The sequence below is a fragment of the Dermochelys coriacea genome, chromosome 2 (assembly GCF_009764565.3).
Source record: "Dermochelys coriacea isolate rDerCor1 chromosome 2, rDerCor1.pri.v4, whole genome shotgun sequence".
NCBI classification, from domain to species: domain Eukaryota; kingdom Metazoa; phylum Chordata; order Testudines; family Dermochelyidae; genus Dermochelys; species Dermochelys coriacea.
The window spans coordinates 171,876,583-171,894,811 of record NC_050069.1 but is presented as its reverse complement, the minus strand read 5'-3'; the positions used below and the strand labels follow the sequence as shown (position 1 = coordinate 171,894,811).

Here is an 18,229-nt window from a genome sequence, read left to right as displayed (position 1 = left end):
AAACCATTTAGCACTTTTTGTTTCAAAAGTCCATTCTTGTCTGACACATTGTTTAAAATAGTCTGTTTACTATGTTACATACAATCCAGGCCCACAGTAATACATAAACCATTAATTTAATACAATAGGCCGCAAAGATACTTAAACTTAATTCAGTAAGATCTCCCAAGGGTATTGCAAGAAGTTGCTGTATCTGTTAGAGTTTGGGAGAACCAGACTAAAGCAATGGATGGGTTATCTGAAGAAGTTAGGCCTGCCTAGGTTACCATCAGGTAGGTTATGGTAAGCCTTTAGATAAGCTAGCTATGCATGCAGTCTGCACGTTGTTCTAAAATCATCTATCTAACTGCCGTGTTCCTACTGCAAAACAAACAATACTTGGGTTTAAGAAGGCTGTTTGGTCACTCTATTTGCTACTCGTCACAGACACCTGAAGAGAAGAACTGCAGGTACCAAACACCATAGGCGCTGACTCTGTGGTTGCTCGGAGGCTGCAGCACCCATGGAAAAAAAAATAGTGGGTGCTCAGCACCCACCAACTGATCAGCTTTTTGGTGGCCCCTGCCAGTCAGCTCCTCCCCCTCCCCACCCAGCACCTCCTGCTCGCCGCTAATTAGCTTTTCTGCAGGAAGCGTGGGGGGGGGGGAAGGGGAGGAGCGAGGGAAGGAAGAGGTGGAGTGAGGGTGGGGCCTTGGGGAGAGAGTGGGGCGGAAAGAGGCAGAGCAAGGCTGGGCCTTGGGAGATGGGGTGGAGTGGGGGCGGAGAACTCCTGTGGAAAGCTGAAAGTCAGCGCTTGTGCTGTGCTAAAAGACAATCACATCTGCTGAGTAAGCACAAAGTACTGTAGCCCCAGGCCCAGCCTAAGAGTGGGAGAATTGTGGAATTCCACCCCAGGAGGGGAAAAGGCACAACAGGTGAAGGGGTGCGGGAGATGCCAGGAAGGGGACAGAGGTGCAGCTAGCCCTGTGACTGTGACAGAGTCTCTCTCAGTGAATTCCATGTGATGATATACGCTCATCCCATTCTGCATCTGGATTGGGATACACAAATGCAAGCACATGCCAATCAAAAATACTTACTTTTGACCTCGTTAGTCCTCTCCATTTTTATTGTTGCACACCTGTATTTATCTGCTATTGTCAAAGCTAATCTGGAGGACCCTGAAAAATGAGTCATCTGCATTCCATGCAGACTCACACAAACATACATCAGGCCAGACGTGTACGGAAGGAGGGCTGGTAAAATCACTTGTCTAATATTTGCTTAAAGGGGAACTGAAATGCTCTATTGTAAAATAAAGAAGTAAATATAACATGTTGTTTAAGATCCCTAATCACTAAGCCCGTATGTACAGTAAGTAATGGAACTGGTATTAACTGATCTAAGTATTATGTAGTTCTCTTTGCTGTAGTGTCCAAATACCTCTCCAGTACTGAACTGTAATCGGTAAAATCCACCAGCAGCAAATATACCCAATTTGTTTCAAACCCAGGAGTCCTGATTCTGCCACTGTCCAGAAGCCCTGCTTCTGATACAGTTTCCCTACCCCCACAGCCAGATTGGGATAGTATCAGCTTTGGTTTTTGTGGGTGGGGAAAAAGAAAAAGTACAGCATGTAACCTTTTCTCTCCCCATATCCTCCAACCTCTGATGTCATGTTAGCTCTGGGGAGGAGGTGTTCAATACCACAGTGATCTGTGTGAGATACTAGATAGGTAACATATCCCAGAGCTGGTGTGTGTATTTGTGCAGGGTATTAGAGAAAGAGTGGGTGGAAGTTTTCTGCTAAGTAGAGGAGAGGGGAATCTGCCCTGTGCCCAGCCAGGGCTCTAACACAGGGGAGCTGTCACCACCACGGAGCAATGGGTCAACACATGCGACTGGAGCATAAGAATAATCATCATGTTGGCACTGCTGGGGTCCCTAAGCTGCTGGTTTGTTTTGTTCTTCTGCTGAAGTATCCTGTTATCAAGAGTTGGAAACCTGCAGGGAGATACTGACTCCTTCTGTCTCACTAGGGAAGGTGCAGCTCCTTAACTCACCATGGATATAAAGGAGGAAGGCAATCAGAAATCCCTTCTGGTTACTGGAATCTAGTATAAGGAGAAACCCAAGGAAAGAGACAAGCCTGCAGAGATGGCTTTGGCTGAAATGTCACTACGTTTAAGTAAGATATGAGTGTTCAATGCAGTAGTGATGACAACCCTGTTCTGTGGAGCAGACACATGGCCATTAAAAACATCTGAGGATAGGAAACTAAACAGTTTTCAGTGTCAAAAAGTAACAGCATATTCTCAACATATGGGTTGGGGTTTTTTTTTGCTGCACATAAGGAGATACATAGACAATCCTGGCAACTGTGAACAAGGTGACTGCAAGGGTGGGGTCATGTCCAATGTGTAGAGCAGAAGGTACGCTTTTACTGAAGCGTTATAGAGCTGAGGTTGAAGGAAATAGAGCACGAGGCAGATCACAAATGAGGTTGGAAGATGCAATTTTGAGGGATTTAAGAAGCATAAACTCTTCCATACAGTCTCTTGTCAAAGGAAGACCATCTAGGATAGACTGTTTAGGATAGAAGTCCCTTCTATATACCACCATGGCTACATCATAGCCACCTGAATCTGCTGTTGATGTTGCTTATTTTGTGTTAATAAAGCCAGTGTCTGGGAAGGGAATGAGTTATTGAATACAGACTAACACGGCTGCCACTCTGAACCTACGAAGTGTATGTTGACTGTTTTGGAACAACCAGGGGCATGCGTAGGAATTTAAATTTGACCGCTTTTGGAGGGGCATGTTCTGTGCCCGCACTGCAGCCCCAGGGCCGAAGGAGCCCACTCTCCTTTCTGTGGCCCTGGAAGAGTTCTGTGCCCTCACTGATTATTGCGGGGGCTTGTGCCCCTGCTTGCCGCACCTTGTGCATGCCCCTGGGAACAGTGTGAAAGTGCCCCCTACTAACAGGCAGCCTAGCTATTGTGAAGGTAATGTAAAGGACCAGCTACCCTTTCAGGATGGCTCTGTCTTGTTTTGTGAAATTATATCCCCATCCAGAGTTTAACAATGCAGCAGCTGTTCTGCCAGGTGTTCTTCTTTGGAGAGTCAACATATTTACATCACAGGAAAAGAAACTATGACAGCATCAATTCTATCCTTTTTCCCTATGAGGAAATGAATATTTAGCAGTATGATTGGAGTGGAAATAATGCACTTAGTTTCTCCCCTGAGGTGACATCCATATTCATTTCTGTGTCCTGGCAACTGACAGAGACTATTATATGCTACTTCAGTCTCAAATCATGAAACAGTGATTATATGCAGTAGCTCTCTGCAATTCTTTACCAGCAAGATCAAGTGTTCACAGCAGAATTCAAAGAGGCTTGGGTGTCTGATGTTACTGTTTCTCAGCCAGATTAGTAGGAGATTGATGGCCAGCTCTTCTTTATAGTTCTTCTAAACAACGTTTTTAGCATATCTCAAGAGGAAACTGAATAACTGCTGACACCGAGAACCTAGGGATTGCACAGGGTGAAATTCACTATGTGTTCATAAAGCCATGATAACTGAGCTTTATCCAAGTAAAATATGTAAGGGATTGGTAGTAGCAAAATCCGCACCCTGAGATCAAGACAGGGGACTGCAAAAACCCAACCTTGCTGACACTGTTCCTACTTATGGGCTAGAATAACAGCCTGTACTGCTTGCATGGGGTGCTAACGTCACTGGATGCACGTACTAAGCACAGGACCCCTGGTCTGCCCCATTGCTGCCTTATGCTCTGACCTGCGTGGGGCTGACATAAGCACTCTCTGTGGAGTGCAAGAGATACAGAGAACTGCTACACAGCCACTTAGCCAGAGGCTATCCTCACATAATCCCACCCTGGGACTTGGGAGGTACAGAGGGTCTTGTTTGGGCCTTTGGCACGAGGGTGTATTTCACCCCAACATAATATGGCAAAATCTCAATAGTCTGAACCCTCATTAACCAAAACTTTTATTTACATCAGTGCCAGATATATCCCAACAAGTTTGAATGAAGCTCTGATCCTCAAGCTTAAACTGTAGATCGACTAAGTGTAGAAGGAATGACTATGTTGGCTATGAATAGGCTATGAGAAGGTCAGCGAATGCAGTCATATACATTATGGAAGGTCATCAGGTACTACAGGGATGGAGGGGGTATTAAACAAACCTAGAGAGGTAAGTAGGTAGATAGGGTTTTACTGGTCATAACCTATCAAAACTGTAAATCTTGCTTATATATTTTAATAATGACTTGCTCTCTGTTGGAGTCTGTTGAAGTACCAGTACCTCTAAGAACAAATAGACCCATAGATGCAGTGTGTTGTTCCAAAACTGAATTGCCACCTGGAATCAGTAGGAATGTGTTGAAGATTTTCCACTAACGTATACCAGAGCTATCTGGGTTATCCACGTGTTAAAACAGAGTGATTAAAATAGGAGAAAGGAACACCTGGGACAAATTCTGCTGTTCTTACTTGGGACAGGATTCTACTGAGGACAGCTCAATGCAGGAATCACTGGATGAAATCTATGGTCCGCATTATGTAAAAGGTCAGATTAGGTGATCTGTATAGTCCATTCTAGCCTTTTTTAAAAAAAATAAAAATATATATAAAAAAAAAATCTATGAATCTCTAAAGACTGAAGGATTCGGCTCCTTTTCTTTCATTTTGTTCAGAAACATCAGAAATTATAAAGTCACGTAAACCAGCAGCACTTACAGGGAATAGAGTCACTGTTTAAATGGGTTTTGTTTTTAAATTATTCTGCTATTTATCTCTATAGAGAATCCCCTTTCCTCCTACAATACCGCGAACCTATGAAATTTGTATCTATGATGATGGACTTTAAATACTATTTTTATATCCACTGATAATATGTCTTCCTTGATAGTCTAAGAAAAATATATAGTTTAATTAATATGCAACATAGTTACAGCACATTTCACATGTATAATTTTAAACAACCAAGAACTTCCCCTGGTCTTAGCACTTGCATTTTGTTTTCGGTTGGTCTAATTGAAATTGCATTGCCAATTTTCAACTGGTTTCTGTTAGTCTCAAAAGGCCAAGCTGGTTTTGGAACAGAAATTTATTTATTTATAGTTCTTCCAGCTGAAATGAATGGGGGCCATCAGAGCAAAAGAGATATGGGGCAATATTCTAATAATTTCTAATAGGAAGGAGGAAATCCACTCCCTAGCCTCCATGCCAAGTGCCTTGGTTGGCCACTGTAAAGACCCATGAGGAGAGAGAGGAATCCTCCCACCAAGGCCATAGTATACCATCAGAGCACAGATTTCAGAGTAACAGCTGTGTTAGTCTGTATCCGCAAAAAGAACAGAAGTACTTATGGCACCTTAGAGACTAACAAATTTATTAGAGCATAAGCTTTCCTGGGCTACAGCCCACTTCTTCGGATGCATAGAATGGAACATATAGTAAGAAGATTATACACACACACACACACACACACACACACAAAGGTGGAAGTTGCCATACAAACTGTAAGAGGCTAATTAATTAAGCTGAGCTATTATCAGCAGGAGAAAAAAAACTTTTGTAGTGATAATCAAGGTGGCCCATTTAGACAGTTGACAAGAAGATGTGAGGATACTTACATGGGGAAATAGATTCAATATGTGTAATAATCCAGCCACTCGCAGTCTCTGTTCAAACCTATCAGAGCACAGTGAATGCTATTCCTATCTACGAGCCCTAATGCTGCCCCACCTGGGGAAAGAAGCAAATCGTCAGCATAATCACAGAACCTCAGTCTCCAGGCCCCAAACCCCTTCCCTGGCTTTTCCCTGCCCCCATTACACAGCTGAGCCCCACTGATACCCAAGCTAAAACATACGCACGCTGATTGTGGCCTCCCCAACCTGTATACCCTAGTACCATGGAACCACAGACATTCCTCTGCCAGAAGGTCTTTTACATCTGTGGACTAAGAGACAGGATTGGGCCCATAATAAGGCTCAGACAGAATATTGGCTCCTTTTCTACCTCCACGTGATTAGTGCAGTCACTGCCCCTCTGCCATGTACATTGGCCAAACCGAACAGCCTCTACGCAAAAGAATAAATGGACACAAATCTGACATCAGGAATCATAACTTTCCAAAAAAGGAGAACACTTCAACCTCTCTGGCCACTCAGTAAAAGACTTAAGGGTGGCAATTCTGCAAAAGAAAAGCTTCAAAAACAGACTCCAATGAGAAACTGCTGAGCTTGAATTAATATGCAAATTAGATACCATTAACTTGGGTTTGAATAGAGACTGGGAGTGGCTGGGTCATTACACATATTGACTCTATTTCCCTATGTTAAGTATTCTCACACCGTCTTGTCAACTGTCTACATGGGCCATCTTGATTATCACTACAAAAGTTTTTTTCTGCTGCTGCTAATAGCTCAGCTTAATTAATTAGCCTCTTCCAGTTTGTATGGCAACTTCCACCTTCTCTGTATGTGTATGTATATATATCTATATATATATCTTCTTACTATATGTTCCATTCTATGCATCCGATGAAGTGGGCTGTAGCCCAGGAAAGCTTATGCTCTAATAAATTTGTTAGTCTCTAAGGTGCCAAAAGTACTCCTGTTCTTCTTACTGCATCATTATTGGTGCATATTCCATGATGCACACAGTAGTTTGGAATGAAATGTATACATACTTGAGCCAAAAACAATGAACAAATATTGAAACAAACGGGAAACCTTTTGCTAAGAGAAGAAGAAACATTTATATATAGTAAACTATCTGAAAGTTTTATCCTTTCACTAGTGTTTGTTTTAAAAATTAGTTTAATAATAAATTATTTGCTTGACTGTTCATTGTTACAAATAATAATGGTAACTACGAAGTATCGTCAAGTCCGTTTCAAAGACCTGAGGCATTCCTTCAGGATGAGCTGCCTAAAGAGAAAAGTTAGAATTGTTCAACTATAGAAATAATCCACAAAAAATAAAGTAATTTTAATTCATTCCCAATAGGAAAAAAAAATGAAACTAACCCTCTGGAAAGTTTCAGCACAACAGGCAAAAGAAAAACAGATTAGTAACAAGAAAAGGAGTACTTGTGGCACCTTAGAGACTAACAAATTTATCTGAGCACAGCACAGCTCACTTCATCAGATGCATGTAGCTCACGAAAGCTTGTGCTCAAATAAATTTGTTAGTCTCTCAGGTGCCACAAGTCCTCCTGTTCTTTTTGCGGATACAGACTAACACGGCTGCTATTCTGAGATTAGTAACAGTAGATGGACTCACACTTCTTTCTCCTTCAGAAAATCAGATTGTAATAACAATATGAAAACAGGTACCAAAAGGTTACCTCTCTTAAGACTGACACTCAAACCTTGAACAGGAAAAAGTTATGCCCTGATCATTATATCTCATATATTACTGCTCACAGCCCTGGCTTCTGTATACATGAGACATAATCCTCTCAGTTGTCTAGAGAATAAAAATCCGTATTAAAAATATTCTCTCCCCACATCTTTTTTTAAAAAGAAAGATAAAGATCATTTTTTAAAATGTATCTATTTGGGCAGGGGGGCTGAGAGAGGAAGGTATGCACTTTCTTTTTTAAAAAAAGATTTGGGGAGAGAATATTTTTAATATGGATTTTTATTCTCTAGACAACAGAGAGGATTATGTCTCATGTTATACAGAAGCCAGGAATGAGACCAGTAATATATCACTCCATGCAGAAAATCCACATTCCAACCTGGTGTATTACCTAAGGACATCCTCCGATGTAAATGAGCATAGCTTCATTGACTGTAAACTCTTCAGGCTATGGGACTGTCACTTACCATAAGTTTGTTCTGTGCCTAGCAATGGGCTCCTGATCTTGACTGAGGCGTTCAGGTACATTTTTAATGCAAATAATAGGTAATAATTGAAGTTAATGGAGCTATGCAGTTTACACTAGCTGAAGATCTAGACCCAACTGTCCAAAAGTATAAAAAACAAAATGGAGACCTACTGCACATGCTGGTTGAAACTCAACCGCTACTGAAACGGTATAGTAAAACATACTCACAGAAATGCAAACCTCATCCCTATGAAAAAGTCAAATAGAATTTAACAGGGATGAACTCAATTCACTTGCAAAACTTTCCTTTGTTATGGAAATCTCCAGAGTCACCAGCAACAGAACACTAGACTCTAGGTAGTCAATACATTCTACCATGGGGAAAGGCTATTGTATAGCTAGAGGCCAAGCTACAAACTGACCATATTTGGTTTCCTTTAATTGATTCCAGGAAGAAAACAACCATGACCCTCTCATAAACAAGTTAAAAACAAACAAACAAACCCACAACTTAAAGCTTATTCAATATGTAGTGATGAAAAACAAAGATTAAAACAATGACTTTCCTGAAATCATCAATGCCTTCTATGGGACAAAGGGAGAATAACTGATACCAAAACCAGTTTAGGAGATCAGCACTCTGATTCCTGGGATCAAGTCTTTTATTGCAGATTAATCTCTGGAAATCATGATAAAGATCTATCATGAATATTTAAATTTTGGAGGTATAAGGGCACTGCAGTTCCTTCTCCCAAATGAAGTCAAAACATCACTGGCGGTAACCTGCCCAAACAATTTAGCATTGATCTTTAAGCCTTACCAATTTATTATAGTACCTAGCAATTAATTTACTTAAGAGTTTCTTCAACCTGAGAAAAACTTAAAAAAAAGAGATACATAAAATATCAAAGTAGAAGAGGCATTTTTCCAGGGAATATTCCCCCTCAACATTCCTAACCAGGACTTTGAAACAAATACACTAGAGGTCGCTCTTGAAGAATTCATAGGTTTACCTTAATTTTCGCTCCAAGTTTTAAGCAAAGTTTTAGTGCTGTGGAAAGGTGCTGCTTTATTTGATCCCCATGTTCTGGGCAGAGCCCTGTTGATATGTACTGAATTAACAGCCCTGGATACTGAAGTCCTATGCTCATGGAACAGGTATAGCATGGATCGTGGCAGGACAAGCAGTGGGACAAATTCAGTTCTTCCTCCACTCTCCCTATCTTGGGTAAACAGTGCTCTTCCACAGCTCCCCCTCCCCTTTGGGCAGCGTGGTGACACACGTGGTGACAGCGTGGTAACTTCTTGTTACAATCAACTTTAATCACTGCCTGCAAGGTTCCTGGCTCCTCTCTACCTATGCATAATTGTGCCTCACTCCTCCTGACCTAGAGGGGCCACTTCTAGGTTTGAGAGAAAATTGTTCTGTGCTCTTTCACTCGCTGGTGTTTATTCTAAGTTTGCTCACAACTGGTCAGTTGATAATTGTGGTTTTTAACACTGGGACTTGACCTGTAGGAACTGGAATGGGCCCCTAAAACTGAGTTCACAAAAGCCATCACAGAGCCTTTTGCCATATCACGTTTTCTCTAGGATCTATGCTGCAACAAAGCATTTTGAGAAGCTTCAATCAGCTTTATAGAGAAGCCCAACCAAACAGGAGGCATTCAATAAGGTTGATGTTCTTGACTTTAAAAAACAACCTCTTATTTTGTAAAAACTAAATCCTCAGTAGAAATGAGCATATACAGGCCTGTAGAAAATCTTAAGAGAAACTCCCTAAGTCCAGAAAAAAACCTTCCTTTATTAATCACAGTCCCAATGGAAATAAAGGCAGCTACTAGCTGGGGTCAATTTAGCACAACTGCTTTCCTCTCATTACACTGATTATGGGAGCAGGAAAGGCACTTGTGATCGGATCAGGACTGTGGTGGAAAACAGATGGGGCCTAGTCTTCTAATAAATGAGGCTCTCCTTAGCAGGGATCTTCTTATTGTTAACCATGCTTTTTATGGTATTGCCTAAGGACCAACCAAAAAAGGGACCTCCATTGTTCTAGGCACTGTAGAAACAGAGGAGCAGATGGTCCCTGGCTGGAAGAGTTGACAGACACCAGGTCAGGGAATGGGTAGAACACACAAGGAGAGTGAACAATCGGATGATAGCAAACAGCATGTTAGTGCCCCAATTGTTTGTCGTTGGTTTTGGTGGGTTTACTCAGAAAGGGATCAGCTAAACAGAAAGAAAAGGGAAGAGCAGGGGAGAAGAGAATAAGAGGGGTAGGTGAGGTGTTAAGATGACGTGATGAGACTGTGAGCAAGGGGGAGGGATGGAGCAATCAGCATGGGGCAGAAAAAATCTAGATGAAACTGGCAAGGTCTCTGAATGTCCAGAAGTCCCTACTTTGTATGCTTCTGTGCCTACCAACTGGAGCCTCTGGCTGGCTCTTCTCTGCACTTTCGCCTAAGGCTATATGATGGAGGAACTGAAGGAAGTACCACCTGGGTCCTAAGGGCCCAACAGTATTTGATGTGTGGGGACTTTCCTGCACTGTTCTGGGCTGGTGAAGGGGTGGCCCCAGCTGGGCCCTATTTTACCCCCCACACCTGAGCCCAGCTGTCCCTCTGTAGTAGAGTTACCAGATAGCGACTGAGAAAAAATGGGACAGGGGGTGGGTAGTAACAGGTGCCAATATAAGAAAAAGTCCCCAAAAATGGGACTGTCCCTTTAAAAACAAGACAGATGGTCACCCTACTCTGTAGGGACATTCAGTTGGCTGAATGAATCTGTGGCTTGGGTGTGTATTCTGTTTTGTATGTTGAGTCTGAGTTGAAGCGGCTGGAGACAGGACTCAGGAAATGTGCTCAGACTTCGTTTTTGCTAAAAGAAAAGGAGTACTTGTGGCACCTGAGAGACTAACAAATGAGGCTGCTGGAAAGTAATTAAATGAAAAAATTCATTCCTGCAAAAGGATATTTTTGTTTGAAACCCAAAAGCCTCGTGTGACTCTTTCAATTTGAGAGATTGAGAGAAATTGAGCCTGAAATGAGGCCTGCTTCATTTTCATTAGGTGGAAAGAATACTTATTTGGAAGTTGGTTTCAGAATAGGTCTTCGTTTGTGTACACAAGCAGCTGGATTGGCACAAAAGACTATGGTGCCTACAGGAGCTGTTATCCTCCAGATGGAGGATAACTCTTGATTAAAAAAACACTATCGTATCTCTGGTTGTGTCAAAAATCCTCTTTTAAAAATCTGTGACTGATATGGATAATTTGCATTCAGAGTTACTCAGACTAACTATGGATTTTTTTAGAAAGCATAAAAATGGATGACTCTTACATATTTTGCAGTCTTTCAGTGTTGGACAGACTATTGCAAATTTAATTTTCTGCTAGCGGACCACAGACCATGAGTAGAACTCTATTAGCTTTCCTGGGAATTAAAATACCTGAAAATAACGGTATTCTTGCCAATCATGTGAAGTGCACATCTAGCAAAAATACGTGCAAAGCAATATTATCTCATTATACAGTAGCTGCCTAAAACCCACTAAAGACTTGGAGTGATTACATTACATCTCATTTTTATGGTATCTTTTTTCTTCTCCCTTTTTTCCTAACTTCAAGCTCCTATCTTGTGTTGTCATCTTTAAGTTTAGAGCTGTATCTCTTATAATTGCTCACTAAAGTAATGTTACTGCTTGCTTCCTTTTTATATCGCACTGAGATGTCTTTGATGCTTCTACTACTGATGTATTTTTAAGTTTACTCTTTACTAGTCCCTGCCCCAATTATATACAGTATATGAAGCACCAGCTCATTAGTGTAAGTGTTTTTTTTTTTTAATGTGTGTAATTTTTTTTTTAATGTCAGAATAAACAAAAACCTCTCTCCAGCAAGGATTTGAAGGAGTTACTGGGAGGAGAGGGTGCGGGGGATGAGGTACATTGACATGTTGGATTACGAGATGCAGTGTGGCCAATTCCAAATATTCATAAATCATCCCCTCCAAAAACAGTAAGATTGTCTTAAATATCATTAGTTTTTTATATTTTAATTTTGGGTTCTTATTTACTTTCCATTTTTTGACTCTTTAGCATTCACTCAAATCACATTTTCAAGTTTTTCTCTGCAACTATGAAAGCTAGAAACTTTTTTTTTGTTTTTAGGCAGCGATTCTTATGTATTTAGGCTTTGGAAGGATTAGATTTTTATTGGTAAATGTTGTAAACATCAATTTCACCATATGCACAAAAAACAATGAAAAATATTCTGTTGATAAGAATGGAAATTTACAAATAGGCAAAGTAAGAAAAATGTGGCTTACAAACTTTGTTCAATTTAAGAATATTTACTTTGTATATTTTGACATGTAATGTTGATAATTTGAGTTTTAGTGGTTACAAAGCTTTAACTTTTTGAATCTCAAGTTCCATGGTCATTAAATACTTTATTGTCTGACACACACACACCCCCCAGGAAAAAATCCTACAACTGTGAATATTTAAATAAATAAAAATTTAAAAAAATGCTTAAAAAGAAATGTGAATGTTATCCATTGACATTTATATATAAGTTCTGCCAAGCCTACATATATTCACATGACTCCTGGAGCTGAGGCTTTAGGGAAAAATGCCAAATATCATGAGACTCTTGATAAAATTGTGATAGCTGTCAATGACTGCAAGGAGGTAGCGGTTGGGGAACACAGGCCGAAGGGGGAAGCCTCCAACCTTCCACCACCCCCAAAGCAAAGACAAAGTGGAAAAGTCACAAGCTGCCTAATGGAGAGAGAGAGAGAGAAGCCCCGGGGCCCCTGGCCATATGCCCTAGAAAAAGAAAGGGGAGAGATGTCCCCCGAGTACACAGACTTACCTGAAGTCCAGGAAGGGGTAGGAGGCGGTGGGCCTTATTTAGTCCTTATCCAGTAAACCCTGCAGCTAGGCTGAGCCAAATGCTGAACTAGGGAGTTGAGCCATAGACCCACCAATAGCTTTGGTCATGGGTCGTTATCCAAATCCTAACCGTACTGAGCTCCGGATAACAGGAGAGATTCTCATTAAAATGCCCCCAAATTCAGCCAGATGGACAAATGTCCCTCTGATGCCCCTCCAGGTTATTTGAAGAATTGGATTCCCCCTCCCCTCCCCCCCCTCCTCCCCTCCCCTCCCCCACCCCCCCATGGCTGCTTTGTGAAAGGGGATATGGCAACAGCTGAAGCTTTATGCAAAACCTGCTGGTTCCGAGCATGTTGCTCGGGGCAATCGCGCTCCCGGGCGAGCAGCGCCACCTGTTGGTGAAAGATAGTCTGAGATATAAACTCGGGGCTCCTTTAGTCTGATCTACGCCCCGGGCTAGCAATATACGCGGGAAGCGATCCGATTGGGCAGCACGCCCAAGGCTTGTCTGCCTTTCATACAGCAGAGCCGTTGGAGCGGCTGGACTTTAATTTGCATAGCGGTTTCCCAGCATGCAGCTCCGAAGAGCCGATTTCCCAACTGACCTTGTTTTCTTCCTGCCGTTTTCCTTTGAGTTGCTCTCATGTCCTTGTGACCTGTGAGAATAAGAAATATATGAACTCTGTGGTAAGCATCGCATTACCCTAGTATCGCTTTGAGGTCGCCATGACAAGAAAAAGAGCGGAATCCAGGAGTTTTAAATACCTGCTGAGGCAGCTTTTTCTCTTGGCTGGTCCGAAGGTAGTGGGTTATCTCAATTGATTGTTCACAGTCAGTTACAGATTGATCTCCTCGTTCTCTCTTTCCCCCCTTCCCACTACTGCACTTGACTAGTCTTTTGTAGCTAGGGTTGTTAAATATTTTCCTTTCTTAATGCTATTTACATTTCACTCAGTCAGTCAGTCAAAACAGAAAATGTGATGTGATTGAAAAATTGAGCTTTCAGCTTTATTCTCAAAACCTTAAGCTAGTACCTATAATCTCAATTTGCCCTGTATTTTATTTTTACTAAGTTCATCAATACAATTACAATACTACACTTCCAGTCAAAGCAAAATAGCTCAGTTTACTCAACCCTGCCTGCTGGCTATGAAAAAAGGAATATAATCTGCTAAATACTTCTGAATAGCCTGAGGACATATGGAAATGTTGTTGTATGTGGATCAGGGGACAACTGCGTCCTAACCATGACATGATTGTGTTTGTATTGTAGACAGGGCCCTATTCTCCAGGGCTGTTAATATCACATTGAATTTAAAAACAAAAAAACAGACTCAGAAGAAAGCGATTGTTTTTAAATAAAAGGGAACAGAAGGGAGTAATTCCTTTTTTGTTTGTTTGTTAGACAACAAATGCGCCCACAGCCCAATTATATTTTATATTTGTGAGTGCATCTGCCCCAAAGTGGCTAACTCTTTGAGGTACCCTGAGTACAGTTCATGAAGCACCTCAGCTTAGCACGGCTGTGTTTGCCTGTTGTAGACGCCCTTGTCTTGTGTTTAGCAATGCACTTTGGGATTTCTGCTCTGTCTTGCTGTGAGGCAAGGAAGATGTCCTGACTATGGGGCAGCTTTTGGTTAAGGGATCAACAGGAACAGACTTATGGAAGCCATAGCTATTGTAATACATGTTTCTAATGTAAATGTCATGTACAATCGTTTTATATGATTATGCTTCAGACCTGTTTTGGAAAGTGTGAAGAAATTATAGTGTTGCACATGATAAACTTAATCTGTTTTATGAGTTCGTGCATTGCAAAACATAAAAACCCACCTTGTTTCCATGTTTAATGGCACCTTTAAACTTATATAAAACTGCTTATTTTTTTTGCAATCCTCAAAAAAAATGCACTTTTGTTTTGCCAACGTCTGTAATACTGTGTGATCACAAATGTACATATATTTGGTCAGGGATAGTCTGAAAAGAGAAAAATCTTAACATTAGGAAGTGGGCTTTCAAATTTATTGGGACAACCAGACAATCATATCTGTAACCTCAAACTGAATGATTTTTCTCTCTTCAACATATCCCTTGATTAATGTCATGTACATTTTAGTGCTACCACACACTTTTACAGATCTAGCTATAACATCTGATAATGGTTATGTAGATGATGAGTTGTAATGTCTCTTAATGACTGGCTAAGACATTATTTTTGTTTCCCTGGCCCTCCCCACTTGATTCCTTGTCTCATCCACCATTATATCTTGTCTTTGGGGCAGAGATGGTCACTTACTTTGTAACTGTACAGTGCATAACCCAATGGATCCTCCTCAGGCAGAGGCTTCTTGGCACTGTTGCAATATATATGTTTAATAATACTTACTGATGCAGGTTTCAACAAGTTGCCCATACTTGTTATTTGAGAGACCTAAACATTGGCAAAATCAAGATGTATTGTTAGACATAAAAGAAATGTTGACATGACTATGGGTTATGCACCCCTGACATTTGTTGTCACATTATTGTGATCAAAGAAAGCAAGCCTTTTTGATCTTTACCACCACTTTCTTTGTTTGGCTATCTTCTAGTAGTGCATGGATTATTTACTCTATGATATCATTACAAGAGTTGTGATAACAAATAAGAGTCTAAGGTACCCATCACATTGCATTGCAGTACGGTTTGGAATGGAAAGAACATGAGATGTAGGAGAAGGGACGCTGGCAGCGCTGCTCAGCGCGCAGAGCCATGTAGCTCCACCTCCATTTAGGAGCCAGAGGGAGATGCTGGCAGCTTCCCGGGAGCCTCCTGAGGTAAGCACTGCCCAGAGCCTGCACCCCCTCCTGCACCCCAACCCCCTGCCCCAGCCCAGAGCCCCCTTCTGCACCCTAAACCCTAGCCCCACCCCAACTGTCTGCCCTAGCCTGGATCCCCCTCCCACACTCCAACCCCCCACCCCAGTCGGGAGCCCTCTCCTGCACCCCAAACCCCTCATCTCCAGCCCCACCCCAGAGCCTGCACCCCTAGCTGGAGCCCTCCCCCCAACCCTTTGCCCCATCCCAGATCCCCCTTCAGCACCCTGAACCCCCATTTCTGGCCCCACCCTGGAGCCCATACCCCCCAGCCCAGAGCCTGGAGCCCCCTCGCACACCCCAACCCCCTGCCTCAGCCCAGAGTTCCCTCCCACATCTCTGTTTCTCTGCATAGAAATGTGGCCATCCTAAAGGGGCAGGACCAGTCACTTCTCATGCCGGCTGCTCCGGGTCACTGCAGCGTGGCAGCTGCCTGTGAGAGCTCAGCTGGGGAGGAGACAGCCCGCTCCCTGCCAGGGCCCGGCTGCTGGGGGCAGGGGCTGAGCGAGCTGGAGGTCCCCCCACCTAGCACATTTCCAGCTCGCTCAGCCACTGTCCTCAGCAGCCAGGCCCGGGTAGGGAGCGGGCAGCTGCTGCCACCACTTACCCAGCCAGGTTCTCTCTCAGGCAGTGGCTACACAGCACAGAGCAAAAAGAAAAGGAGTACTTGTGGCACCTTAGAGACTAACAAAATTATTTGAGCATAAGCTTTCGTGAGCTACAGCTCACTTCATCGGATGCATTCTAGATTCTTGGGTCCAGATCCGATGAAGTGAGCTGTAGCTCACGAAAGCTTATGCTCAAATAAATTTGTTAGTCTCTAAAGGTGCCACAAGTACTCCTTTTCTTTTTGCGAATACAGACTAACACGGCTGCTACTCTGAAACACAGCACAGAGCAGTGACCCAGAGAGGCCAGCTTCTCCCTCCTGCTCCCTGCCCAGGAGCTGACAGGGAGAGCAGCTGAACATGCCCCAGGGCAGGAGCAGGACAGAGCCCCCACCCCGCTGACCCTGCAGGTACCTCTGGTGGGGCAGGGAGAGCATGGCGGCCACGGGCTGGGAGCAGGGCAGAGGAGACCTATGGGGCAATCACGTCCTCCCATTTTGATTGTGCCACCCCAGGTGTGAGGTGTAGCTCAAGTAGCACAAATTGAGCTCAGTTTTCTATATACACAAATATATAAATTTATAACCACAGTCTGTATACATATCTCATAATGACCATCAGGTCAGAACATTACAGGCTTATAAAAGACCTTAATCAATATACTTTTATAGTACAATAATAAAGTCTGCAAGCAGTTGGTTTTAACTGCTCATTTTTGGCGGTTTAAATCTGTTCTCCTCCTAAGGTGTCTGGACTCTGATTGTCACAGTGACTAAAAGAAGAGATTGAGCAGAACCTATTGTCTCCTTGATTTAAACTGTTAGGCAAATATAGGGTCTGAATCCAATCAATTAACCGACCACAGTCACTGAATTGTAAAGGCAACCTGGCAGAAAAGTGGAAAAGCAAGTCTGCTTATACACTGTAATGAACTGGCTAGTGTACAAACCAATGCCTTCTATGGATTGGAATCTGAAGTACTCACTTATGTGCAAACAGAGATTTTTCCTTCTGTTCATCTGGAAGGGGCTGGAAACAAATGGAAGCATAATCTATTACTAAGGTATCTATGGAGTTTGGCCTGGTTGTGGTGTGCTGTGCTGTAACCTAGTTATATTAGTATAGTTCTGGGTGACCATTAGTTGTTATATCTTCTTGCCACAGCAAAAAAATCAAACAATTAAAAAAACCCCAAACACCTACATTGCAACACACTTCATCACTGTTCAAGGGAATAACCATAGGAAGTGTATGAGACATTTAATATGACAAATGAGACAACTGAGTTCCCAAAACAGAAATTTGCTGAATACTGTTAGTAATGCCACCAAGGGATATCGTCAACTTTATGGATGTGTCCTTGTGTCTCCTTGATTTCAGTAAAGACTGTTGCAGTGTCTGCAGTGGTAGGGTCATGTAGCAAATACCCAGTGGGGTGCCTTTTTAGATGATGTACTTTAGTCAAACACAAATTATTGGGCTCCAGAGAGGAGTAACTGGATGAAATTCTGTAGCCTGTGATACACAGGAGGATACACAGACTAGATGATCTAATGGTCCCTTCTGGCCTTAAAACTTATAAATGTAAGACCATTCAGATCATAAATTGCCTTTACTAAGCCTGTCTGCTCTGTTTTCCCTCTGTGTAGTGTGACAAAGCTCTGTCCTTGCCTCCATGGGTCCCACATTTCCTGGGGGATTTCGCTAGCCTCAGAGGCTCACTGTGACCCTCCACATAACCCTTCTTTCTCTAGGGACAAGGGTCACAGTCTACTGAGCCATTTTCATCATAGGCCAACGAGGCAGGGGAGGAGAAGTTATCCTTCCTTGCACAGTCTCTGTTGTCTCTCAGTCTCAGTGATTAAACAGGGGGCAAAGGGGGGGGGGGAGCCAGGGCCCACCCTCTACTCCGGGCTCCAGCCCAGGGACCCTAATAGTATCAGCTATAGTAGCTGACCTTTTAGAAACATGACATGTACAATTTCCTGGGCTACATCCCCCACAGCAGCCCTCAC

At 42.5% G+C, this 18,229-nt stretch overlaps 1 long non-coding RNA gene across 1 annotated transcript; it reads left to right on the top strand.

The window, feature by feature from the left end:
• The first annotated feature begins 72 nt into the window (after nucleotides 1–72).
• LOC122458872 lies at nucleotides 73–17,822 on the top strand. Its single transcript, XR_006279173.1, has 3 exons — nucleotides 73–201; nucleotides 2,865–2,870; nucleotides 17,813–17,822. It is a non-coding gene; the product is annotated as an uncharacterized LOC122458872 (long non-coding RNA).
• Nucleotides 17,823–18,229: the final 407 nt, after the last annotated feature.